The sequence below is a fragment of the Bos indicus x Bos taurus genome, chromosome 5 (assembly GCF_003369695.1).
Source record: "Bos indicus x Bos taurus breed Angus x Brahman F1 hybrid chromosome 5, Bos_hybrid_MaternalHap_v2.0, whole genome shotgun sequence".
Lineage (NCBI taxonomy): Eukaryota > Metazoa > Chordata > Mammalia > Artiodactyla > Bovidae > Bos > Bos indicus x Bos taurus.
The window spans coordinates 16,693,631-16,720,284 of NC_040080.1; the positions used below are offsets into that span (position 1 = coordinate 16,693,631).

At 45.3% G+C, this 26,654-nt stretch overlaps 1 pseudogene; it reads right to left on the minus strand.

Annotated features, from left to right (window-relative positions):
• Positions 1-24,976: 24,976 nt before the first annotated feature.
• On the minus strand, positions 24,977-25,769 carry LOC113893616 (annotated as a pseudogene).
• Positions 25,770-26,654: the final 885 nt, after the last annotated feature.

Consider the following 26,654-nt stretch of genomic DNA (forward strand, 5'->3'; position numbering starts at 1 on the left):
TGGAGAATTACATGGACAGAGGAGCCCGGCAGGCTATAGTTCATAGTGTCGCAAACAGGTGGACATGACTGAATGACTTAACACTTTCAGTTCCTTCATATGTTGTGTTATACCCTTGACAGAAAGAAGAAATGGCCATGTGACGATTACTCATGAACTTGTTTTGAAACCAGTATTGAAGACACTGTTATATTGATCATGCCTTTTATGATTTGATTCTGGGGAGAAAAAAGTTTCTTAAGGTAATGTAAGTTTTTCCTCTGAGGATATATTTATATCTATATAACTGTATCAGTTCAGTTCAGTCTCTCAGTCATGTCCGACTCTTTGCAACCCCATGGACTGCAGCATGCCAGGCTTCCCTGTCCGTCACCAACTCCTGGGGCTTGCTCAAACTCACGTCCATCGAATTGGTGATGCCATCCAACCATCTCTTCCTCTGTCGTCCCCTTCTCCTCCTGCCTTCAATCTTTCCCAGCATCAGGGCCTTTTCCAATGAGTCAGTTCTTCACATCAGGTGCTCAAAGTATTGCTGTTTCAGCCCCAGCATCAATCCTTGCAATGAATATTCAGGACTGATTTCCTTTAGGATTGACTGGTTTGATCTCCTTGAAGTCCAAGGGACTCTCAAGAGTTTTCTCCAACACGACAGTTCAAAAGCATCAATTCTTCAGAGCTCAGCTTTCTTTATAGTCCAATTCTCACATCCATACATGACCACTGGAAAAACCATAGCTTTGACTAGATGGACATTTGTCAGCAGAGTAGTGTCTCTTCTTTCTAATATGCTCTGCTTTTAATGTCTCTGCTTTTTAATCTTTTAATATGCTGTTTAGATTTAACTAGATACCTGTACCTATATCTGTGTCTACCTCTATCTATATCTAGATATGTCTAGATCAGAATATATTGACACATACATATAGATTCCACTGTTTGCTAAATTTTATTGAGTATATATTAGTTTTATTTATCTATTTTGATGATTGAAAAAATGATACAAGTTTCTCCCTGCCAAGGCAAAAATATATATACCTAGATATAAAAATAAATAAGATAAATAAAATTAATATATGCTGATTAAATACAATTTAGCAAATAGTGGAGAATAGGGGGAAACAAAACAGACAAAATAACACTAAAGGTAACTCAGTTTAATATTTTGGGCATTTGGTACTGTGTATAGGTTTCAGCTGTCTGTGGCTCTGGAGTAACACCTGAGAAACGACTAAGACTAGGTTAGAAAGGCCATGTTTGACTAAAAAAACTGGGTTTCAAAAGTGGTGGACCTGAGGGAATTTCCTGGTGCTCCCGTGGTTAGGACTCTGGGCCTTCAATGCTATGGACCTGGGTTCAATCCCTGGTTGGGGAGATAAGATCCCAAATTTCATGACTCAGCCAAAAAACTGAAAAAGCAAAACAAGCAAAAATCCCAAATGGTGGACCTGAACCCTCCTCTGTTGCTGGTGTTGCTGGTAAAACGGTGCAGTCGCCGTGGGAAACAGCATGGCAGAGCCTCAAAGAGTTACACAGAGTTAGGACGTGTGTGTGTGTGTGTGTGTGTGTGTGTGTGTGTGTACACGCGCGCGCGTGTGTGCGCTCAGTCGTGTCCGACTCTTTGCAACCCCATGGACTGTAGTGCCCCAGGCTCCTCTATCCATGCAATTCTCCAGGCAAGAATACTGGAGTGAGTTGCCATTTCCTCCTCCAGGGGATCTCCCCGTCTTATAGATTGCATCCTTGTTTCCTGTGTTTCTGGCATTGCAGATGGATTCTTTACTGCTGAGCTACCGGGGATGTGAACCAGCAATTCCAGTAGAGAACTGAAGACTCTTAAAATAGAAATTTGTACAGGAATGCTCACTGCAGCAATATCCATAAAAAGCAAATAGTGAAAATGATCCAAATACCAACCCATCGCTGAATGCGTAAACAAAATGTATTTCACCCACACAGTGGAATTCTATTCAGATGTGAAAAGAAATGGAGTACTGACACCCATTACAGCGCGGGTGAACCTGGAAAGCATCACACTAACTGCGTGAAGCCAGGCACAAAAGCCATTATAGGATTCCCTTGAGATGCCATGTCTGGAACAGGCAAGTCCACAGAGATAGAAAGTGGTTAGTGGTTGCCAGAGGACTGGGAGAAGGTAGAGTTGGAGTCTCTTTTGGGGATGATGGAAATGTTCTAGAATAAGTGCTAATGGTTGCACAAATCGTGAACATGCTAAAATGACTGAATTGTGCACTTTAGTGATTTTTATGTTATATGAACTTTACATTACACACACACAAAATGCTTTAAAACAATGCTAGGCTTTCAGGCACTATAGCATCAAGGTAGGGAGATATTTGGGGGAAGACAGCCTGTCTGTGTATCCTTAAAGCAGACCATGTCAATAGAGGGTTTTCTCTTATTTCAGCTCATCTGTTCCTGTTCCTCTTTCATTTTCCATCTGGTTAACTTCCCTCTGGCTTTTCCTTTCCGGGTTATCCCTTGACCCTCAAGAAGAAGGGGTGTGCTCCTTGCTTCTCCTTTTCTGGGCCTTCTTGGTTCCCCTTTCCTTCCTCACTTTCTCCCTCTCCTTCCCCCTTTCTATTCTAAGGCTGTCAGGCACCCACAGGCCCATTCGCAGCTGAGGCCCTTCTGGTCAGGAAACTAAGATCCCACAAGCTACATGCTGTGGCCAATGTATATATATAATTTATATATTTTTAATTGAATGAAAAATGTCAAATTTAAAACATTGTGACTATTATGCAACACACACACACACCCCCCACAGTATTTATATTCTCGTGGCCTTGAATGCCTTAGGAAGAATACCCAGGAATAGAGAACAGGGAAGGATGTGAGACCCTCAGAGAGGTTAAATAACTTTCCAAAAATCACACAGCTAGAAGCAGCTACTAAATGGTCTGAACTCACTGGTGCACTCATGTAGTCATTCATTCCTCAGATACTCACAGAACTTACTTCTTTTATCTAAAAAATATTATGTTATTGATGTATAATTGATTTACAATGTTGTGTTAATTTCTGCTGTACAGCACAGTAATTCAGTTTTATATATATATTCTTTTTCATATTCTTTTCCGTGACAGTATGACAGGATATTGAATATAGTTCCCTGTGCCACACCTTAGGACCTTGTTGTTTATCCATTGAGCACTGTACTTGATTGCAAGAAACCGAAATCAACTCTGGTAGATTGTAGCAGAAGAGGGATTTATTAAAGGGGTCCTGGGATGCTTTTAGAAGTGCCAGGAGAGCTGGGGAGCTGGGTGTGGACACGTCACAGCAGGAGCAGTGGACACAGTGTGGCTGCCACTGTCCCTGCCATGTCCTGGTCACTTCACCTTGCGAGGCTCACCCACTGGGGCAGGCTGCTGGGTGCTGCCTGCAAGCCCCAGCTCCTCCTCCATCTTAGGGTGGCTACCACTGTCCCCAGAGGTTCTGTAGGGCCTGCTTCTTGGCGTTACTGCTTCTGGACTCAAAGTCTAGACAGTGTCTCTGATGAACAGAGCCTGAGTGTATGGCTTCCTCCAGAGCTGACAGACTGCTGAGGGACCTGCTTCCTGCATGTGCATCTTCTCTCCTGGGAAATGGGCTCTGTTCTCAAGTCTCACAATGAGGAGCTCCCCAAATGTGGTAAAGATGTTTCGATGTTGGGCAGCCAGGGGAACACCTAAAGGTCCTTCTTCCATCAACTGCGTGAATGATGCAGCTAGACATGGAGCATGCAAAGGTGAGTCACACCTAGAACCTGCCTGCAGACACCTCACAGACTCAGAATTCCCTTCCTTTCAACTTGTAGTTATTTGCTACCACAGTTTGAAAAGCCCTCTCACTCTTTGTTTCTTTAGGTCGTTCTGACAGACAGGCCGTGTAAGGTAGACAGAACTGACATTCTCTCTATTTCATCCTTGAAGAAGCCAAGAAGTTCGATGATGAGCCCAAGGTCCCTCTGCTGGTGAGTGGCAGAGGGGAGACTTGGCCTGTCCTCTGATTCCAAGCCCAGTGTCAGCCGGAAGCAAGACATGATCACAAATATCATGCTTCATTGGTTCCTGGGCATGTGGCTTTCCCTCTGTATTTTTTTTTTTTTTTAATGTGAACAGAACCAGCCCTCTTTATTTTTAACTTTTCATCACACACATTTTCAAACACACACTGAAAAAATAATATAATAAACTCCCACTACCCACCATTTCAATAATTATAACTGAAAGGTTGCTGCTACGAGATGTGAATGATGCTGGAATTCTTGGCCTCTGGAGAGGAGGAATTCAATCCGGGGCTAGGGATAAGGCTTGATCACTCAGAACTTTTTGTGTAATAAAGTTTTATTAAAGTATAGAAGAGACAGAGAAAGCTTCTGACACAGGCATCAGAAGGGGACAGAAAGAGTGTCCCCTTGCTTGTTTTTAGCAAGGAGTTATATACCTATTAGCAAGCTGCTAATTAGAGAAAGGAAATGCCTCAAAACTGAGAAAGTCACACCAGGCCCCTCACCCACAACATGCATTTTGAGATAGCTTGGCACAAGATGAGTCATCCCTGGGCTATAAAACATTTGACATGAATCTTGAAGACAGGCAGATTTCCAAGCAAGTACATAGTTCATTAACATAGCTTAAGAAAACATTTTCATAAGAAAAACGCAGTGGTTAGCTCAAGGATTGAGAGAAAGTTAAGTTCCAGGTGAACCAGGTGTCGCCATGACAACACAAGATTAGAAGAAAAAAAACTAATGTCTGCCACTTGGAGTTTTATTTCCTCTTGCCACTTGGGGACCTCTGGCCTCCCTACCAAGGATATTAATGCTCTCATTTTCCCATTTTCTCTTAGGAGAATTATATTGCCAAGGGAAAGGGGCGGTGTTCTCATTCCATAACTGCTTCTGAGCTGGTAAGGGGTGTTGTCCCTAAATTATTGAGGCAACATATTCTCCTATGGGGCTTCCCTCATAGCTCAGTTGGTAAAGAATCTGCCTGCAATGCAGCAGACCTGGGTTCGATTCCTGGGTCGGGATGATCCCCTGGAGAAGGAAATGGTAACCCATTCCAGTATTGTTGCCTGGAGAATCCCATGGACAGAGGAGCCTGGCAGGCTACAGTCCATGGGGTTGCAAGAGTCAGACACGACTTAGCAACTAAAGAGATACTCCTAAGCTGTCTATTGAGGGTCTCTGATTCAGGGACCCAAAGTAATAGTTGGAGGAGGCTGTGGCACTCACAGGAGACTGAATAACCATAACTTTATGCAGCTAGAAACAAATCCAGCTACACAGTTACAGGTGCAGGGAGCAGACAGCAAAAACAGAATGATCAGCAAAGTTAAAAGTCACACTATGTCCATAAAGGTACAAAGGGTTACACCAGTCCATTTTAGGACTGTTAGATGTCATTAGATTAAGAAGAGACATCACATATGATTGTTGTTGGCAAAGGTAGTCGTGGACTTGGAAAAAATCCTTTCCCTGACGTGGAGATGTCTACCACGGGAAACCTTCCATTGATGAGGAGGGGAGCACTCTGCAGACCCAGCAATTGGACAGATTGTGGAATGAGGTGTAGGAATGAGCCTAGGACAGGAAGGCGTTGTCTTGAGGGTCAAACGGCAAACTCAGGATTTTTGGAATCAGCAAAAGCAGGCCCACATAGATTACGAAACCCATCTATTGCAGGAGGGGGGACGCCTTCCAGGGCCCAAAGCTGGGCTGTTGTCTAACACATGGAAATGAATTTTCCGAGGAGACACATGTGCTGACAAAGCAAGAGATTTATTGGGAAAGGGCACAGGGATGGACAGCAGTAGGTAAGGGAACCCAGGAGAACTGCTCTGCCGCGTGGCTTGCAGTCTCGGGTTTTATGGTGATGGGATTAGTTTCTGGGTGGTCTTTGACCAATCATTCTAATTCAGAGTCTTTCCTGGTGGCGCACGCATGGCTCAGCCAAGATGGATGCTAGCGAGAGGGATTCTGGGAAGTGGACGGACACGCGGTGTCTCCTTTCGGCCTTTCCTGAACACTTCCGGTTGGTGGTGGCTGATTAGTTCCGTATTCCTTATCAGGATCTCCTGTTATAAAACAACTCATGCAAATGGTTACTATGGTGCCTGGCCAGGGTGGGCGGTTTCAATCAGTGTGCTTCCCCTAACACATCTGGTAAAGGCCTTCTCAGAGGCCTTGAGAGATTGCCCCCCAGGTCCCAATGTCTTTATTATCAGAATCTTGGTTCGTGGCTCAAACAGCATTGTTTGACTCAGAGGCTGGGTCAAGAGTCACCTCCCAGAGTTCCTGTAATGTCTGTTGAAAAGCTAAAAGTTGAGTTACATAGTTAGTTAATTCCAAGGCTTTAGGAAAACTCTGGGTGTAAGCCTTTAAGAATTTTTCATTGAGCCTTTTCAGGAATTATTAATCTTCCATCCTCAGACTGTATCCTTCCTTTTCCATTAATCTTTGTTCCTCTTTTCTTTATCTTTTTAATTCTTCTTCTGTATATTGAGATTCTTCCTGTTCAACGGGACCTGTCCAGAACAAGGGTATCTGTAGTGAAAGGGGTTCCTTCGTAAAGGAGTTCAAAAGGGATTCAGCAGTTAGCCAGCTGATTACCCTGATTTACTTCCATCCCATTTGTGCCCTTTGCAATGCAGAACAGCTACTTTCTTAGGCCATCAAAAGTCTTTCAATGTCTTTGAAATGTTTAATAGGTTCTCATGTTGCTTTTATTCCATATTGCAGCAGGAGCATGTAAAGTCAAATAAGCAAATGGAGTCAGTGTAGATATTTACTCGCTAACCTTTGCTTAACTCTAGAGCTCCGGTCAGAGCCACAAGCTCCGCTAACTGAACATTCATCCCTGGGAGGCGGGGTGGGGGGAAAGAGACTCTTCTTCTAAAACCTGTTCAACTATCACCATGGCATAACCTGTTTTCCATTTCCCATCCTGCACAAAGGAACTGTCATCCAAACATTAACTTTAGAGTTTGAGATTTCACTCACATCAGAAGTCAGCACAGTGAGACTTAGCCCATTAATAAACTTAAGAGCTTTAGGCATTAGCAAAACAATAGTAGCAATTACCCTTAAGCAATGTGGCCAAAGCCTTATTCTCCCCAGTAACTCTCATTCTGTGGAACCTGCAGAAGAGCAGCTTGAAGAGCCTTAAAAGCCTTTTGAGTCTCTGCAGACCAAACCAGCTTGTTGGTTTGGGCCTGCTGAGTTTCAGTTGTAAGTTTATATAAAGGGCGGACAAGTTCCCCATAACCCAGAATCCAAATGTGGCAACAGCCTGTGATGCCCCCCAATACTCTAAGTTGTCTTAAAGTCATAGGTCGTTGATGATTAATATAGGCTTAATTCTCTTGGGGCCTATGGCCATCGTCCCTTCTAGAAAAGAAAGCATCTTTCACATCAATGACTGAAGAATATTTGGCTCATTTAGGAATTTCAGACAATGCAGTATAAAGATTAGGTACCTTGAGGTATAAAGGAACCACAGCCCCATTTGTTATTGTGACTCTTGAACTAATCTCCATTTATCATTTGACATTTTTATACCCAAGATAAAAGAATGGCATGGACTGTTACAGGGAATTAATTGTCCCTGTTCCTTTAAATTCTCAGCGGTGGGTTGTAACCCTTTCTTCATCCTGGGTTTCAGTGACTACTGCTTTTGATGTGGAAATAGGTGAGGGTCTTTGGGCTTGACAATGACAGGAATAGCAGTCTGTGCTTGACCCACAGTTTTTCCATCAGCCCATTCTCTAGGATTTACATTTTGTCCAATTAATGGGAGAGAAAAAGAGGGCTCCATATTCATGAAAACAGAGGCATGGAGCTTGCTCAGTATATCCTTCTCCAAAGGGGTGAGGGACACTCTGGCACAATCATAAATTTGTGTGGAAACAGCAGAGTTTCAGTTGCAGCTTAGAGGACAACTGAAATAATAATGTTTGGCTCTTCCAGACAGCCCCATTACAGTAGTGGATCAGGGAGAAAGTGGGCCAGGGGCTTCAGTAAGCATGGAGTAAGTTGCCCCAGTGTCTAAAAGGAAATCGACTGATTTGCGCTTCCCCTCATCCCGACCCCAGCCCCACACCCCCAGTTATTAATACCTGTGGTTCCTCATGTGTAATTAGGATAGGAGCTTGTGTGGGGACCACCGGGCACCTTCAGTCCTGATTGTCTTTCGAGTCTGACCCCTGGGGCCCATGCCTCAGAGGGCAGTCTCCTCTCCAGTGTGGCCCTTTGAAGACCTGACATGGAGCTGGGGGCGACTTAGACACCTGAGAGCAACCTCACTTGAGAGGCCCCTCCTTTCCACAGTAATAGCAAGTCCATCCCTTTTCACTTGGGTCCCTCTGGGCATTTTCCTTTGGCTGTTTTAGAGCAGATCTGAGAGCCATTGCCCAGGCTTCAGTCTTTCCTGGTCTTTTTCTGCCTCTTCTCCTCCTCCTACCTGCCATAACAAACTGTCTGAGCCACTTGCAACAGGTTATCAAAGGCTGATTTGGTTCATACGCCTGTTTTAGGAGCTTAGTGGATATCTGGAGCCAGCTGAGTGAGAAGTCTCTCTTTTAACATCATTCTTCCCTTTGCAATTTAGAGGTCAATCTCAGTGAATCTGTGAAGGGCTTCCTGCAGTCTATCTAGGAAGTTACTAGGAGCTTCCTTCTCTCCCTGTTCTGTGTTAGTCAATTTGGCAAAAAGTCTTAGCCTGTACCCACTTGAGTCCTGACAAGAACACATCTGACAAAGTGACGCTGGTCCCCATCTTTCTTTAGCCATGTTATAATCCCAGTCTGACTCTGTTCTGTTGTGGGGACCATCTGATTCCCAGTAGAGAAGGTGGCTGTCTTGCCCTCTCCTTTTTCTGCTGATTCATTACCAAGCCATTTATCTCCATAGGCAACAGCTTTTCCTCCAAACTTAAGTTTTGGAGTTGGGAGTTAGTGTCTGTACCAAGACACAGATTATGCCTCTCCAGGTAAGGTCATAAAGTAAAGTTAGTCCCATAAAGGCGTCTATATACTTTTTGGATCCTCTAAACAGTCTCAACTGCAATTGGAACTGTTTGAATTTCTACTGAGACTGAGGCAACCCCTCCTGGAAGGGTGTCCTGACTCTCAACTTGCTTAGTTAGGAGCCCCAGAAATGGGCAAAGTAAGAGGACAGGAGGGAGCTGAAGATTTCACGCCCAAATCTGCACCCTTAAGACACAAGTCTGGCGTGTCTTGCAGAGAGAAAGAGCAATACATATGGCACTTCTGCCCATTTTTCTTGTTTTTTTACAGAGCCAGTCTAACTGTAAAACAGTTATTATAATTAAGAGACCCTTCAACTGGCCAGCATCCCCCATCTTCCAAAGGATACTGTGACCATTCAGTATCGCAGAACATAAGGCATGTCTTTTTAAACTCTGGAGATCTAATTTGTTCCAGTTTTTTTTAAAATACATTTTAAAGGGGGTAGTTCTGGAACTGCTAGCTCCCATCTGTAAGAGAGAAAAAAGTGGCATCTACAGCCTTGTCTTTTTTTTTTTTTTTACTGGAGACATCCCTCCCTGCTCTAGATGGGAGTGGAGACAGACTTTACAGTGAAGCTTTCCTTCCCTGTCAGATTTAGTCTGTCCCTTACCGACACAGGCTCCTTCCTCGTCCCTCCTGGTTCTACCACCAAGGTGGGGTGGAGATGCACAGGGGTAGACCTGATGGCATCCAAGATTGAAGTCCAGTTCCTCACCATTAAAACCTTTGCCTGATTTTTTTTTTTTCTTTCTCTGATGCCACCTGGCATGCAACAGAGTAGCCTTCCAGAATGCCTCCCAAGCTAGGACCCCTAGGGGGAAGCATCTGTCCTCCATGTGCAGGTGCACATTCCTGAGCTCAGTCCTGACTGCAGTAGAAGTGGTGAGTCATAAGGGAGTGAACAACAGCCAGGATGTCCCTTCTGAGTGTCACCATATCAGTGTATGTGATAGCAAAAGAGGCGATGATGGCCAGCCAGCGAGAAAAAAGTGATTTTTGTCCTCAAGCTATTAAGGCCAATCCTTCTAGTTCATTCCACAGATTCCACAGAAAGAATACTTAAGGAGTTGAGACAAAAGCCACCAGAGAGCCTCCTCTGGTCCACTAAGAGCTAGTGCTATCAAAGGAAGAAGCCCATTGCACTTCCAAACCGACCAGACCCTGGGATTCCCGATCTGTGTCCTCAAAACCCCATGATCACCAGCAGTGATTCTATCCACATAGATTGGAGGGACAGCCATGGCAAAGATTCACTTTTAGGTCACAGGTCCCCTAGACAGGCAGTCAAAAGAGTGACCTCTAGCCTGAGAGATGTTCCTGGAGCTAGAATTCCACCTCGTTCCTTATTATGTTCTTGTAACTTATGGTTCCTAGCAAGGCCAGGTGCTTCCAAAGTTGGGATCTAAGTAAAAGTACATAGTAAGAGTGGATCACAAGTCCCTTGAAAGTCTATAATTTGACAGATTAGGTTAGTACTTCTAATTCCCAGGCAGTTATGAAATGGTCAAAGAGACCAGAAAGTTTGACCAAGAAAGGAGGGTTCCATTCACACGCTTCATTCATCTCTGGCTTCTCCCCCAGAGGAGTCATTGGGTGCCTCTTGACATTAGCAGGTCAGTATATCCCCCAATGATTCTGCCATAAACCATATGAGGTTGCCATGGAACCGCAGATTAGGACACAACTCCTGCTTCACACTTGTTTGTGCATTTCTTTCAATCAGTCACACACACAGGCACACTGTACAGTTAGCAAAGTAAAGCAGAAAACGTGTTTACTAGGAGAACAAAGAACTAGAGCTCTGAATGTCTTTACCTTGTCCTAAAACCAGACGAGACCCCAAGATGAAAGGTTGCTGCTAGGAGCTGTGAACAAAGCCGGGATTCTTGGCCTCTGGAGGAGAGCATTTCGATCCAGGGCTATTTCCTCCTGCTGTTGGGGACCTCTGGCCTCCTTACAAAGGCGATTCACACTCTCATAACCTATGGCCAATTTTGTTTCATTGATAATCCCCACTCACCCAATCTTCATCCCTAGTATTTTAATTTAATTTAATTTAATTTTCCAGAACATCCTTGACCAGGGATTGAATTCATGCCCCCTGAAGTGGAAGCAATGAGTCTTAACCACTGGACCACTGAGAAAGTCCCATGTTCATCCCCAGTGTTTTAAAACAAATAGAATTCCCTAAAAAATGGGACTCTAAACTTAACGATCATACACCTCACATACTGTTTCTCTTTCATCACCTCACCAAGACACTAGATATGGTATGGCATCATTTTATGCCAGGTTGAAGTAGCACAACAAAAACATCAACAAAGTCTCAGTTTAGATGCTAATTACAAATTATTTTTTAAATACCAAGAATTGTGTCATTATTAAAAGTTGAATAATTTCACAGTTGGTGAGCAAGTAAGTCTCTTTATGTTTTTGTCATCACAGCTGCTCAACAGAAATGCCGACCCAACTTCATGATCATTCCACTTGTATGGTTTGGAATGGAATAATTTTCGTGACTATTTTTCAGGTTTACACTTGCCATTATTTTAATGTAAAGCTGTTTTTAATAGCTCAAACAGTCCACCAAGTATTGACATTTATATTTAAAAACTCTCTCCGAGGGACTTCCCAGGCTGTCCAGTGGTTAAGACTTCGCCTTCCAGGGAAGGAGCGTAGGTTCCATCCCTGGTTGAGGAGCTAAGATTCCAAATGCATTGTGGCTAAAAAAACCAAAACATAAAACAGAAGCAATATTGTAACAAATTCAATAAAGACTTAAAACGTGGTCCACATCAAAACAAAAAAACCAAATGAACAAAAAAACACAGCTCACTGCCATGTCAATAACTCTGGAATAGATGTTAATGTGATAAATTGCTCTGAAGAAGGCCAAACCCCACAATATCCAGCATTGTTTGTTTAGAACACTTCTGAATTTGAATGCATCTTGGAATCAATGATATGGGACAGTTTATTTGGCAACTTAAAAAATTCCTAGGGGTATGTCAAATAAGGGGGCATTTTCAGTGGATGAAGTTTCCTTTTCATTGGAATGCAGTCCCTAAGACAGGGGTAGAAAGTGACAAAGGACAGGAGGAGCGCTGGGGGAGTCGGGAGGCTCTGATGAGGAGGTGAACAGGTCCACCACCCCTTGTTCCCTTATCTGAAGCTCTAAATTCCAAAAGGCTCTGGAATCAAAGTGTTTCATTTTTGTTTTTTTTCCCCCATGTTTGGCACCAAAACCTAACCTAAACTGACTTAAAGTAATTTATAAATAGAATATGTAATGATAACTAATTGGTAACTTAATTCTACATATTGTGAGGATCAATCTGTTTAGCTGCAGAGATATTAATGTTTGATGATGGAGCATTATTCCAGCCCCTTGGGAGGAAGCACAGGAGGAGATGTTAGCTATTCGGTCTCTATACCCGGGGGAGTCTTTTTGGGGGGGGCATGTTTTGAGGCATGGGGAATCTTAGTTCCCCGACCAGCGATTGAACCTGAGTTCTCAGCAATGAGACCTGGGGACCCTACAATGAACTGCCAAGGAATTCCCTGCACTGGTTTTTCCAAAAGCCACAAAATCTTGAGTTTTGAAGCATATGTGGACCTAAGGGTTATAGGTAAAGGACACTGGGTTGTATCTGAATCTCACCTTGGTGGGTGGATATAATTTAGATGTGTAGTGAAGTGGAGGGGATTTCAGGAAGAGGAAAAAGCATCATTTCCTGGATGGATCTCAGTGTTAAGTCAGTATCCAGTGTCCAGATCTCAATGTAAGTCAGTATCCAGCCACTACATTTGCTTTAAAGGCGGAGATGGCCTGCATTTCTTTCTTTCTTTTTGTATTTCTAATTCTGTGTACTTTTCTTTTTTGCGAAAACTATTTATTTTATTTGTGTATTATTTATTTCCTTGGCTGCTCGGGGTCCTGACTGTGGCAGGCAGGGTCTTCCATCTTTTGAGGCATGCAGGATATTTCATGTGGCATGCGAACTCTTAGTTGTGGCATGTGGGGCAGTTCTCTGCCCAGCTATGGAACCCAGACACCCTGAATTGGGATCGAGATCCCAGGGAGATGTTCTAGGGGTGGGTGTGGTGGGTGAAAGGGGCGGCTGCTCTATGCAGCCACTGCACTGGGGGCTCCTCCCTGGGGCGGTGTCCAGTCCAGAGGTCATCACACTCCGCCCACCTCTCTCCCCAGCCTCCTCCCTGCTCTGTCCCCTCACTCCGTCCCCTTCTGGGATTGGGCTGGCTTGGGACCAGTTAACTGAAGGTAAGGGTCTCCAGTCATGGCCTCTGAAAGGGCTCCCACGTGCTCAGCAAGGCCTCTGGGAGAGACTACCTGTGGAAGAGGGTCTCAGGCACAGAGGCTGACCCTCCAGGCCGAGGGACCCCCCGCCCCCACCTTGCTGCTCCCTATGAGCTGGAGGAGGAAGGCAGTGTGGCCTCACCTCCTGAGTCTGAGTCTCCTTTCTCCCTGGGAAAAGGGATGGGGCAAGCGTTTGCTAGTGTGCATGTGTGTGCACACGGGAGGAATAAGGTGTATGGGGAGGGGCAGGGTGCTCCCACCTCGCTGAGTAAGTCTGGGCACAGTGGTCCTCCCGTGCCCAGGATTCTTCCCTCTGGTGTCTCCCTCCCTCCTTGGTCCCCATCAGGCTTACTCACATTTCTCAAGGCCTGTTGTTGGATCCCTGACCCTCGTGACAAGGTCTTCATCCACTCTGCATCCAGGGAGAGCAGGGTCATGCAGAGGAGGGAAGGGGGAGGGACGGACTTTGGAGAAGGAAGGGGGGAACCATTCTGGAAGGAAGACTGTAGGGAATGAACTATTTGCATACAGAACCCCCCCCAAAATTTTCCCCGTTTAGTTTTGAAATCCCTGATTGTGCTGCCACCTGCTGGCCCACAGAGGGAAGGGCTAGAGATGCTTCCGCATTTTTAGGAACAGAAAAGCCTTGGGCTGGAGGCCCGGATGTCCCTTTCTAAATCTGATGGGTATCCCCCTCTTCCTCAAGGCCCTTTCTGGTGACTGCGGCTGTGTTCAGGGTTCAGGCTATGTTCAGGGTTCCTACCCAAAGAGCAGTGGAAATGGCAGTCTCTCTCCCTTAATTCCATTCTCCCTGTCCTTAGTCTGCCAGCAGCTGTGGTCCAGGAATGACCAGGGTTCAATGCCCAGGATAATGGGACAGGAACAGGGCTAGAGACCGGGAGTGTGGGGAGTACAGGAGGACGCAGAGGAGAGAGAAACTTGGTTGACCTGGGGCCCTGCTCTGCTTCCCTCAGCAATGACAAGTTGAGGAAACTTACCTGGTGGTATAGTGGCTAAAAATCCATGTTTCCGATGCAGAGGGAACAGGTTTGATCCCTGGTCAGGGAACTAAGATCCCACATGTCATGTGGTGCTTCTAATAAAGAAATTAAAAAAAATGACATGTTGAACAGGGACTGCCATGATCCCAAAGCACCACTGCTGCTGCTGCTAAGTTGCTTCAGTCGTGTCCGACTCTGTGTGTCCCCATAGACGGCAGCCCACCAGGCTCCCCCGTCCCTGGGATTCTCCAGGCAAGAACACTGGAGTGGGTTGCCATTTCCTTCTCCAATGCATGAAAGTGAAAAGTGAAAGTGAAATCGTTCAGTTATGTCTGACTCTTAGCAACCTCATGGACTGCAGCCTACCAGATTCCTCTGTCCATGGGATTTTTCAGGCAAGAGTACTGGAGTGGGGTGCCATTGCCTTCTCCAATATATACAAAATATTCTTTTCCATTTTTCTCTCCTTCCTCCCTGCCTCCCTCCTTCCCTTCCTTCCTATTTACTTATTAACATATAGGTTTTGACAACAGGGTGTATGGTATGTAATTTTTGTGTGCTCTGTTCACTACTGCTTAATGTCTAGCGCTCAATGAATATTTGTAGAATGAAAGCACCACTAGAGTCTATCTTAAGACAGGACTTCCCTGGTGGTCCAGTAAGAAAAGGCAAAGAGACATGACACTGAAAGATGAACTTCCCAGGTCGGTACGTGCCCAATATGCTACTGGAGAAGAGCGAATGGACAGCTCCAGAAGGAATAAGAGGAAGAGCCAAAGTGGAAACAGTGTCCAGTTGTGGATGTGACTGGTGGTGAAAGTAAAGTTCAATGGTGTAAGCAACAATATTGCACAGGAACCTGGAATGTTAGTTCCATGAATCAAGGTAAATTCAGTTCAATTCAGCTGCTTAGTCGTGTCCGGCTCTTTGCCACCCCATGAACGCAGCACGCCAGGCCTCCCTGTCCATCACCAACTCCCAGAGTCCACCCAAACCCATGTCCATCGAGTCGGTGATGCCATCCAACCATCTCATCCTCTGTCGTCCCCTTCTCCTCCTGCCCTCAATCTTTCCCAATATCAGAGTCTTTTCAAATGAATCAGCTCTTCACATCAGGTGGCCAAAGTATTGGAGTTTCAGCTTCAACATCAGTCCTATCAATGAACACCCAGGATGATCTCCTCTAGGATGGACTGGTTGGATCTCCTTGCAGTCCAAGGGACTCTCAAGAGTCCTCTCCAACACCACAGTTCAAAAGCATCAATTCTTCAGCGCTCAGCTTTCTTTATAGTGCAACTCTCACATCCATACATGACCACTGGAAAAACCATAGCCTTGACTAGCAGACCTTTGTTGACAAAGTAATATCTCTGCTTTTCAATATGCTATCTAGGTTGGTCATAACTTTCCTTTCAAGGAGTAAGCGTCTTTTAATTTCATGGCTGCAATCACCATCTGTAGTGAGTCTGGAGCCCCCCAAAATAAAGTCAGCCACTGTTTCCACTGTTTCCCCATCTATTTGCCATGAAGCGGTGGGACCGGATGCCATGATCTTGGTTTTCTGAATGTTGAGCTTTAAGCCAACTTTTCACTCTCCTCTTTCACTTTCATCAAGAGGCTCTTTAGTTCTTCTTCACTTTCTGCCATAAGGGTGGTGTTATCTGCATATCTGAGGTTATTGATATTTCTCCCAGCAATCTTGATTCCAGCTTGTGCTTTCTCCAGCCCAGTGTTTCTCATGATGTACTCTGCATGTAAGTTAAATAAGCAGGGTGACAATATATAGCCCTGATGAACTCCTTTTCCTATTTAGAACCAGTCTGTTGTTCCATGTCCAGTTCTAACTGTTGTTTCCTGACCTGCATACAGGTTTCTCAAGAGGCAAGTCAGGTGGTCTGATATTCCCATCTCTTTCAGAATTTTCCACAGTTTATTGTGATCCACACAGTCAAATGCTTTGGGGAAGTGCTCAAACAGGAGATGGCAAGAGTGAACATCGATATTTAGGAATCAGTGAGCAAAAATAGACCAGAAGGGACGAATTTGATTCAGATTGACCATTATAGTTACTGCTGTGAGCAAGAATCCCTAAGAAGAAATGGAGTAGCCCTCATAGTCAACAAAAGAGTATCAAATGCAGTCCTTGGGTGCAATCTCAAAAACAACAGAATGATCTCTGTTCATTTCCAAGGCAAACCATTCAATATCACAGCAATCCAGGTCTATGTCCCAACCACTGTTGCCAATGAGGCTGAAATTGAACAGTTCTATGATGATCTACAGGACCTTCTAGAACTAACACCAAAAAAAGATGGTCCTTTTCATCGTAGGATTCAGTTCAGTTTAGTCACTCTGTCGTGTCCGACTCTTTGCGACCCCATGAACCGCAGCACGCCAGGCCTCCCTCTCCATCACCAACTCCCGGAGTCCACCCAAACCCATGTCCATCGAGTCAGTGATGCCATCCAACCATCTCATCCTCTGTCTTCCCCTTCTCCTCCTGCCCTCAATTTTTCCCAGCATCAGGGTTTTTTTTCAAATGAATCAGCTCATTGTAGGGTACTGGAATGCAAAAGTAGGAAGTCAAGAGATACCTGGAGTAAGATGCAAGTTTGGTCTTGGAGTACAAAATGAAGCAGGGCAAAAGTTAACAGAGTTTTGCCAAGAGAAAGCACTGGCCTTAGTAAACACCTTCTTCCAACAGCACAACAGACGTCTCTTGGACATCACCAGATGGTCAATAGTGAAATCAGATTGACTATATTCTTTGCAGCTGAAGATGGAGAAGCTCTATACAGTCAGCAAATCAAGACCAGGAGCTGAGTGTGGCTAAGATCAGGAATGCCTTATTGCAAAATTCAGACTTAAATTGAAGAAAGTAGGGAAAACCACTAGGCCTTTCAGGTATGACCAAAATCAAATCTCTTATGATTGATTATACAGTGGAAGTGATAAATAGATTCAAGGGATGAGACCTGATAGAGTGCCTGAAGAACTATGGATGGAGGTTCATGACATTGTACATCAAATCCATCCCCAAGAAAAAGAAATGTGAAAAGGCAAAATGGTTGTCTGAGGAGGCCCTACAAATAGCTGAGAAAAGAAGGGAAGTGAAAGGCAAAGAAGAAAAGGAAAGATATACCCATCTGAATGCAGAATTCCAAAGAATACAAGGAGAGATAAGAAAGCCTTTCTCAGTGATCAATGCAAAGAAATAGAGGAAAACAATAGAATGGGAAAGACTAGAGATCTCTTCAAGAAAATTAGAGATACCATGGGAGCATTCCATGCAAAGATGGACACAATAAAGGACAGAAATTGTATGGATCTAACAGAAGCAGAAGATATTAAGAAGAGGTGGCATGATTACACAGAAGAACTATACAAAAAAGATCTTCATGACCCAGATAATCACGATGGTGTGATCACTCACCTAGAGCCAGACATCCTGGAATGTGAAGTCAAGTGGGCCTTAGGAAGCATCACTCTGAACAAAGCTAGTGGAGGCGATGGAATTCCAGTTGAGCTATTTCAAATCCTAAAAGATGATGCTGTGGAAGTGCTGCACTCAATATGTCAGCAAATTTGGAAAACTCCAGCAGTGGCCACAGAACTGGAAAAGGTCAGTTTTCATTCCAATCCCTAGGAAAGGCAGTGCCAAAGAATATTCAAACTAACACACAGTTGCATTCAATTCACATGCTAACAAAGTAATGCTCAAAATTCTCCAAGCTATGCTTCAGCAGTATGTGCACCGAGAACTTCCAGATGTTGAAGCTGTATTTAGAAAGGCAGAGGAATCAGAAATCAAATTGCCAGCATCTGCTGGATCATAGAAAAAGCAAGAGAGTTCCAGAAAAACATGTACTTCTGCTTTACTGACCACGCTAAAGCTTTTGACTGTGTGGATCACAACAAACTATGGAACGTTCTTAAAGCGATGGGAATACCAGACCACCTTACCTGCCTCCTGAGAAACCTGTATGCAGGTCAAGAAGCAACAGTAAAAACTGGACATGGAACAATGGACTGGTTCCAAACTGGGAAAGATGTATGACAAGGCTGTATATTGTCACCCTGCTTATTTAACTTATATGCAGAGTATATCATGAGAAATGCTGGGCTGGATGAAGCATAACTGGAATCAAGATTGCTGGGAGAAATATCAATAACCTCAGATATGCAGATGACACCACCCTTATGGCAGAAAGCAAAGAGGAACTGAAGAGCCTCTAGATGAAAGTGAAAGAGGAGAGTGAAAATGCTGGCTTAAAACTCAACACTTAGAAAACTAAAATCATGGCATCTGGTCCCATCACTTCATGGCAAATAGATGGGGAAACAGTGACTGACTTTATTTTCTTGGTCTCCAAAATCACTGCAGATGGTGACTTGCAGCATGAAATTAAAAGATGCTTGTTCCTTGGAAGAAAAGCTATGACCAACCTAGACAGCATATTAAAAAGCAGAGACATTGCCAACAAAGATCCATTTAATCAAAGCTATGGTTTTTTCCAGTAGTCATGTATGGATGTGGGTTGGACCATAAAGAACAGTGAGCATCAAAAATTGATGCTTTTGAACTGTGGTGTTGGAGAAGACTCTTGAGAGTCCCTTGGATTTCAAGGAGATCAAACCAGTCCATCCTAAAGGAAATCAATCCTGAAAATTCATTGGAAGGACTGATGCTGAAGCTGAAGCTCCAATACTTTGGCCACCTGAAGAAGAGCCGACTCATTAGAAAAGACCCTCATGCTGGCAAAGATTAAAGGCAGGAGAAAAGGGGACAACAGAGGACAAGATGATTGGATAGCATCAGCCACTCAATGTACATGAGTTTTAGCAAGATTGTAGATGGTGAAGCACAGGGAAGCCTTCCTTGCTTCAGTCCATGGGGTCGTGAAGAGTCAGACACGACTGAGTGGCTGAACAAAAACCAATGGTTAAGACTCTGAGGTTTCAATGCAAGGGGTATAGGTTTGATCCCTTGTTGGGGAAGTAAAATCCCACATGCAGTGCAACCGAAAAAAAAAGAAAGAAAACTGTCCTCCTCTTCACGATGGACTCAGGCCTGCTGATGAACTTGTCCCTTAGGGAAACAAGGGCAGCTGAGGACGGGTTGGAGACATCCTGTTCTCCTCAGCATCTGGTCCAGAGTGTGAGCCCCTGAGGGTCACGGCACCTGGGGCTGTGCAAACACTGACTGTGAACTACCATGACTTGGTCTTTTCCGAGCAGAAACCAGGCCCTGGGAGGAGAATGGGCTCCTGTCTCCCTTCCTCCAGGCCATCGTGTTCTGTATTAAATGTCTGCTCTTTGGGGAAGCCTTCCTTCAACTATCCAGGCCTCTGGGAGAGACCACCTATGGAAGAGGGTCTCAGGCACAGAGGCCGACCCTCCAGGCCAAGGGACCGCCCCCCCCCCCCCCCCGCCCCACCTCATCTTGCTGCTCAGTATGAGCTGGAGGAGGAAGGCAGTGTGGCCTCACCTGAGGTCTGAGTCTCCTTTCTCCCCAGGAGGAGGGATGGGGCTTGTGATTGTGAGTGTACATGTGTGTGCACACTGGAGGGATCAGGTGTATGGGGAGGGGCAGGGTGCTCCCACCTCTCTGAGTAACTCTGAGCCCAGGGGGCATCCCATGTCCAGGATTGTCTCGTCTGGTGTCTCCCTCCTTCCTTGGTCCCCACCAGGCTTACTCATATTTTTCAAGGCCTGTTGTATCTTTGACTCTCATGACAGTGTCTTCATCTACTCTGTGTCCAGGGAGATCAGGGTCATGCAGAGGAAGGAAGAGGGAGGGAGGGACTGTGGAGAGGGAATGGGCAGACCATTCTGTGAGGATGATTGTAGAGAATGAAATATTTTCATAAAGAAAACCCACGAAAAAAAATTGTTTCCAGATTAATTTAGTTTTGAAATCCCTGATTGTGCTGCCACCTGCTGGCCTGGATGGGGAACTGCTGTGCTGTGCTTAGTCACTCAGTCGTGTCTTTGCAACCCCATGGACTGCAGCTCACTGGGCTCCTCTGTCCACGGGGATTCTGCAGGCAAGAAATACTTAAGTGCGTTTGTCCTGCCATCCTCCAGGGGATATTCCCAAATCTGGGATAGAACCTCTGTCTACCGCATTGCACGTGGCTTCTTTACCCTCGGAGCCACCCTGGTAGCCCAGGAAGGGCTAGAGATGGCTTTTGGGGACAGAAAAGCCTTGGGTTGGAGGCCCAGATGTCCCTTTCTAAATCTCATGGAAATCCCCCCTTCCTCAGGGCCTTCTTGGGGACTGTGGCTGTGTGTTCAGGGATCATTTCCTGTCCCGACAGTTGCCTTGTGTGTGATGGATGATCATTTTCTCCCAAATCACCAGAAGAGAGTTCTCCCTGAAGACACATTATCTAGCTTTCTGTCCCTTCTTTTCTTCCTTCCCTCCTTCTTATTTTACTTTTTATCCCTTCCGTGTTACCTTTTCTTTTAGTTCTTTCTCTCTTCTGTTTTCCCCATTTTAATTCTCTTCAGTTTGTGGCAGGAGACCAGCATTTTGGTCCTTACTGTGGGAACGGCTTTCCTGGGCCACTAACTATTGAAATCCAGAGTAGTGCTCTCAATATCATCTTCCAAACTGATGGATCAGAACAAAGAAAGGGATGGAAATTTCGTTACCATGGAGATCATGAGTAACCTAGAAGCTGCCCTCTGGTTGGTGGGACCAGAGTCCTTGCCCAAGGTAAAATCAAAACAGTGGATTGTTGTAGGGATGGATATCCTGAGAACACAGCAGCTCCTCAGCACCATGTAAACCTGTCAGTGGTTGTGAGAAACCCTCAACTTCTAGGAATCCTTCAACTGGATTTTCAAGAGTAGACAGCCTGGGGGTGGTTAGTTAGTAATGCCATTATTTCATTTTATTTTGTTTCATTTCACTGTGAGACTTGCTGGATCTTAGTTCCTTGACTAGGGATCAAATCTGTGCCCTCAGCAGTGAGAGCCCTGAGTCCTAAGCACTGGACTGCCAGGGAATTCCCTGCCATATTATTTTAACCACCTCCATACTGGAATGCTGGGTGTCAGGCTTGAGGATGACTCAACAACTGTAGAAAATATGTTGTTGTTTAGTCGGTGAGTAGTGTCCGACTCTTTTTGTTGTTTAGTTGGTAAGTCATGTCAGACTCTTTTTCAACTCCATGGACTGTAGCCTGCCAGGCTCCTCTGTTCATGGGATTTCCCAGGCAAGAATACTGGGTGGGTTGCCATTTCCTTCTCCAGGGGATCTTCCTCACCCAAGGATCAAACATGCATCTCTTGCATTGGCAGGGGGATTCTTTACCACTGAACCACCAAAGAAGCCCAACAAATATGAGAATGATGTATATATAATAGAGATTCTCAAGCAACTTGGTAAATTTATTTTCTTATCCTTTTCAAGCAGTTTGTTGTCCTAAAGAAGTCACTGCCAATTCCTTCTGGGATCCTGAAAGCAAAATATATGTTCAGAGATGTGGTGAAGATAACTTGTGTGGATGGATTTGAAGTTGTACAGGTGAAGCACTGTCTGGGCTCCTCTCTAGTCCCTAGGTCAGGATGAGCATACTGGAATTGTCTAATCACTTACTGACGTTTTCGTTCAAGTGAGGTCTTGCACCGTCTCCATAAACAGACCAACTCAGGATCTCTAGTTGTCCTTGTCGGTCATGAAGTTCCTTGGACAGTTTCACACTCTCCTTTTGGTTTCAGTCTTGGAGAAGGGGCTGGTATGCTGGGATAAAGCTGTCTTTTAGCCCCAGTTCCTGGCTGCTTTGGGTCATTTTGCTAAGATGACCCCAAGTTTCTTGTGGTAAAGACTCCTCATTGATTCAAGGCCAGAGGTCAATTCCATGTTTGGCTTTTGATTCCCTGTATCTCTCTTTATAAACTAATGTTGATGTTTATTATTGTCTAGGGAAGTGTTGGCTCCACATCTTTCTCTTCTACTTGCCAAAGCAATGGAAAGTGATGTAATTCTGAGCTTCAGTGTCAACGTATGTATCTATTTAAAATGGGACTCTTTTTGTCAAAAAGTGGATGATCAGATCAGATCAGATCAGTCGCTCAGTCGTGTCTGACTCTTTGCAACCCCATGAATCGCAGCACGCCAGGCCTCCCTGTCCATCACCAACTCCCGGAGTTCACTCAAACTCATGTCCATCGAGTCAGTGATGCCATCCAGCCATCTCATCCTCTGTCATCCCCTTCTCCTCCTGCCCCCAATCCCTCCCAGCATCAGAGTCTTTTCCAATGAGTCAACTCTTCCCATGAGGTGGCCAAAGTACTGGAGTTTCAGCTTTAGCATCATTCCTTCCAAAGAAATCCCAGGGCTGATCTCCTTCAGAATGGACTGGTTGGATCTCCTTGCAGTCCAAGGGACTCTCAAGAGTCTTCTCCAACACCACAGTTCAAAAGCATCAATTCTTCGGTGCTCAGCCTCCTTCACAGTCCAACTCTCACATCCATACATGACCACAGGAAAAAACCATAGCCTTGACTAGACAAACCTTTGTTGGCAAAGTAATGTCTCTGCTTTTCAATATGCTATCTAGGTTGGTCATAACTTTCCTTCCAAGGAGTAAGCATCTTTTAATTTCATGGCTGCAGTCACCATCTGTAGTGATTTTGGAGCCCAGAAAAATAAAGTCTGCCACTGTTTCCACTGTTTCCCCATCTATTTCCCATGAAGTGGTGGGACCGGATGCCATGATCTTCGTTTTCTGAATGTTGAGCTTTAAGCCAACTTTTTCACTCTCCACTTTCACTTTCATCAAGAGGCTTTTGAGTTCCTTTTCACTTTCTGCCATAAGGGTGGTGTCATCTGCATATCTGAGGTTATTGATATTTCTCCTGGCAACCTTGATTCCAGCTTGTGTTTCTTCCAGTCCAGCGTTTCTCATGATGTACTCTGCATATAAGTTAAATAAACAGGGTGACAATATACAGCCTTGACGAACTCCTAGTGCAACCCAAAACAGTTTGAATAATCCTACTCATTAGTGCTGGTTACTCAGTTGTGTCTGACCCTTTGTGACCCATGGACTATAGCCCAGCAGGCTTGTTTGTCCATGGGATTTTTCAGGCAAGAATACTGGAGTGGGTTGCCATTTCCTCTTGCAGGGGATCATCCCAACCCAGGGATTGAATCCACCTCTCCTGTGTCTCCTACATTGCAGGCAGATCCTTTACCTGCTGAGCCATCGGGGACACAAATAAGCTCTCAATAAATATTGGTTGAATATAAAGATGTCTCTGGAATTAGCTGGCAGGCCACAAGGGCAGGGACTGGGGTGACCCTAGCACTGTACATGGGAGCCCAGCTCAGTCCCTCTGAGGTTGTTGCTGAATAAGTGAAAAAGGAGCTGAAACCAAAGAGCAGTGGAATGCCAATGGTGGAGCTGTGCTGAGCTATCATGAGCACTTTTAGGAAGGAAAGTGGTTGAAGGTGAAGCTTAGCAGAGGGGGCACTGTGTCTGGTCTTCTGAGCTGGCACCCCACCTACTGGCCCCACAGCTTACTGAGTATGGAATCTGGGGCATGCTGATTAAACTCGCAGAGCCTCAGTGTAGAAAAGGGGCTGCAGTGCCTACTTGGAAAGATGAAGAGAGGGTGGAAATGAAGACCGCTGGTACAGAGCCTGGCACATGGTGGGTTCTTAGCATTTCACTTTTCTCAGTCCCTCTGTGACTTCCTGCAGAGTCTCAAGTGGAACTGTGAGTGAGTCTGTACCTAAGTCAGGTTCTACAGTAGCATATGGGACCTGGCCCCCTCCCTCAGTGACTGAGTATATTCCTTAGAAAGAATACATGGTAGACCACTCAAGTTAGGAGCTGGGGCCCTCAGCAATGCCTATTTCCCTGTCAGATTCCCTCTTATGCCAGATCTTTGGTCTGCTGGAGAAGAACTGGGTTCAGAGTACCCTATCACCCGCACAGAAGGCCATAGAGCCTGGCAGCTCACCTCCCCTCTCTGGGCTTTAGCTCCCCCGCTCTGTATAGTGGGTTCAATGACCATCATCCACTCCTGTCCTGGGGTTGCTCTACTGATTAAACAAGAGGGCAGAAATAAACATATATGGGTGTTCCCAGCGTGAAACGGAGGCTGGTTCGAGACAGGTGCCCACTGAATGGTTGATGGGTGGATGGATGGAAGAATGAATCAACAGAAGGACAGCCATCCAGAAAGCCAGATAAGATGTCAACCAGCGCAAAGAAGAGGTTTGGTGCTGGTAATCCTTGCTGCCATTCAGACCTAGGCCCCCTGGAGCTCCAGCCTGACCCACCCCAGTTGCTTCTGCCTGTGATGGCAGAGATAGGGGAATATGGAGAGGAGGGGGAGTGGAGACCTAGAGGCTTAGGGAAGGCAGTGGGCATGCAGAAGGGGAAAGGGAGAGTCTGGCGACACAGGGTCAGGATGGAAATTGGGATGGGGGCATAGAAAAAGGGTAGGGCTGGAGGAAGAGCCCAGGACACAAAAGTGAGAGAGAGGAATAGAAGAGGGTGTACTCTGGGGGATACAGTGGAACAGCCTGTAAGAACCCAGGAGGCTCTCAATAAGCACATTTTTTTTTTTTTAGGTATATAGGAGAGTCATATTTTATTCCTCCACTGACATATTTACAGCAAATATAAATTAAAGGCCTGCTTGCACACCAAACCTAAGTCCTTTTGGTGGTTCAGTCAAAGAGGTAAGACCTCCAGCTGGCTCACAGGAGAAGCGTCCACTCCTTGGCCCAGGTTTTGGGATTTTGCCAGCCTTCAGTTCATCAATAATTTCTTCAATATCTTTAGGTGTCAGATCCTCATAGTAGTTGTCATTTATTTGAACCATTGGTGCATTTACACAGGCCCCTAAACATTCGACTTCTATAAGAGTGAAAAGTTTGTCAGGTGTAGTCTCTCCAACCTTTATTCCAAGTTTTTTCTGAATGGCTTCCAGTATGCTGTCGGAGTTTTGGAGCATGCAAGGTGTGGTAGTGCGGACTTAAATGTGATACTTTCCAACAGGCTTTCACTTATACATTGCGTAAAAAGTTGCTACTTCATACACTCTCATTGGAGGTACTTGTAAAATTTCTGCAACCTTATTCATAGCAGAGATGGGCAGCCATCCATTCTGTCTCTGGGCTAAATCCAGAACTGGAAGCACAGCTGCTGCCTTATCCCCTTCTGGCTAGTTTTTCACAACGGCCTCTATCCTCTTATAGTTTTCTGGTGTGAAATCAAATGGAGTTTCTGGGTTATTCCAGGAGTATCTCTGTGCACAAATAAGGCTCCTCCAGCTCCATTCTGAACAGCTGTCTTATGCAGATTTCTTATATGTTTTCCCCAGTGGGCGGCGAGGCCGGCCACGCGGGCCTGTAGCACTGCGGAGAGGAACATGGCTGGCCAAACTGCGGGCCTCTGGGCCTCCTCAGTAAGCATTTTTTGAATGCTTGTAATTACCCAGTGCTATGAAAACTGACAACCCCGGTGCCTCATCTTCTGAGATGGCCCACACTCTGTCTATGGAGTGTGTATCTTCCTGAATAAACCTTCTTTCACTTAAAAAAAAAAAAGGGAGGGGATCATTTTTCCCTCTACCAAAGGGCATGGAAAGATTAAGGCATTGAGATACAAATGCATGGTTTCTTCTCAGGATAGTGAGACAGCGGATTGGTCTTTTGAAGAGAAGTCAGTCTTAGAATCCTAGTTCTGATCTGAGCCCAGGCCAGCCAGACTAGCAGGTTTCTTACAAAGAAAGGGGCTATGAGATTAGTAGAGTTAATAGCATTCTATGGGTCCATTCCTAAAGAGGCCTCACCAACCACTGGGAACCAGGTTCATTCTTGCAGTGTTCTAGGGGCCATCTGAAGTGGCAGGACTCAGTAGGCTGGGGAGATGAGCATGGCCACAGAGAGGCTGATGTGGGGGCTTCATCCCAGATGTGCTTATCGATGGGGGAGGCAGGGAAGGAGTGAGGAACGGAGCTGGGAGGATGGACTGGCCCAGGCACTCTTCCTGGGAGGAAGTGTCTATCCTGACCATCTCTCTCCTGCCTTCCTCCTGTGGCCATGGACTGTGGTGCTCCTGAACCCATTCAGCATGGTAGAGTCGAAGATCCAGAAAGTACTCTATTTGGTTCCATCACTTGCTACTCTTGTAAGGTGCCATATTACAGCATGGAATATGAAGGGAGCAGTAAAGTTTCTTTGACTAAAGAAAAGAGAAAGAAAGAGTGAGAGTGTTGGAGGGTGAATAGTACAATCTTTCTGACCAGCCAGAGTTTGAGAGTGGGGATTT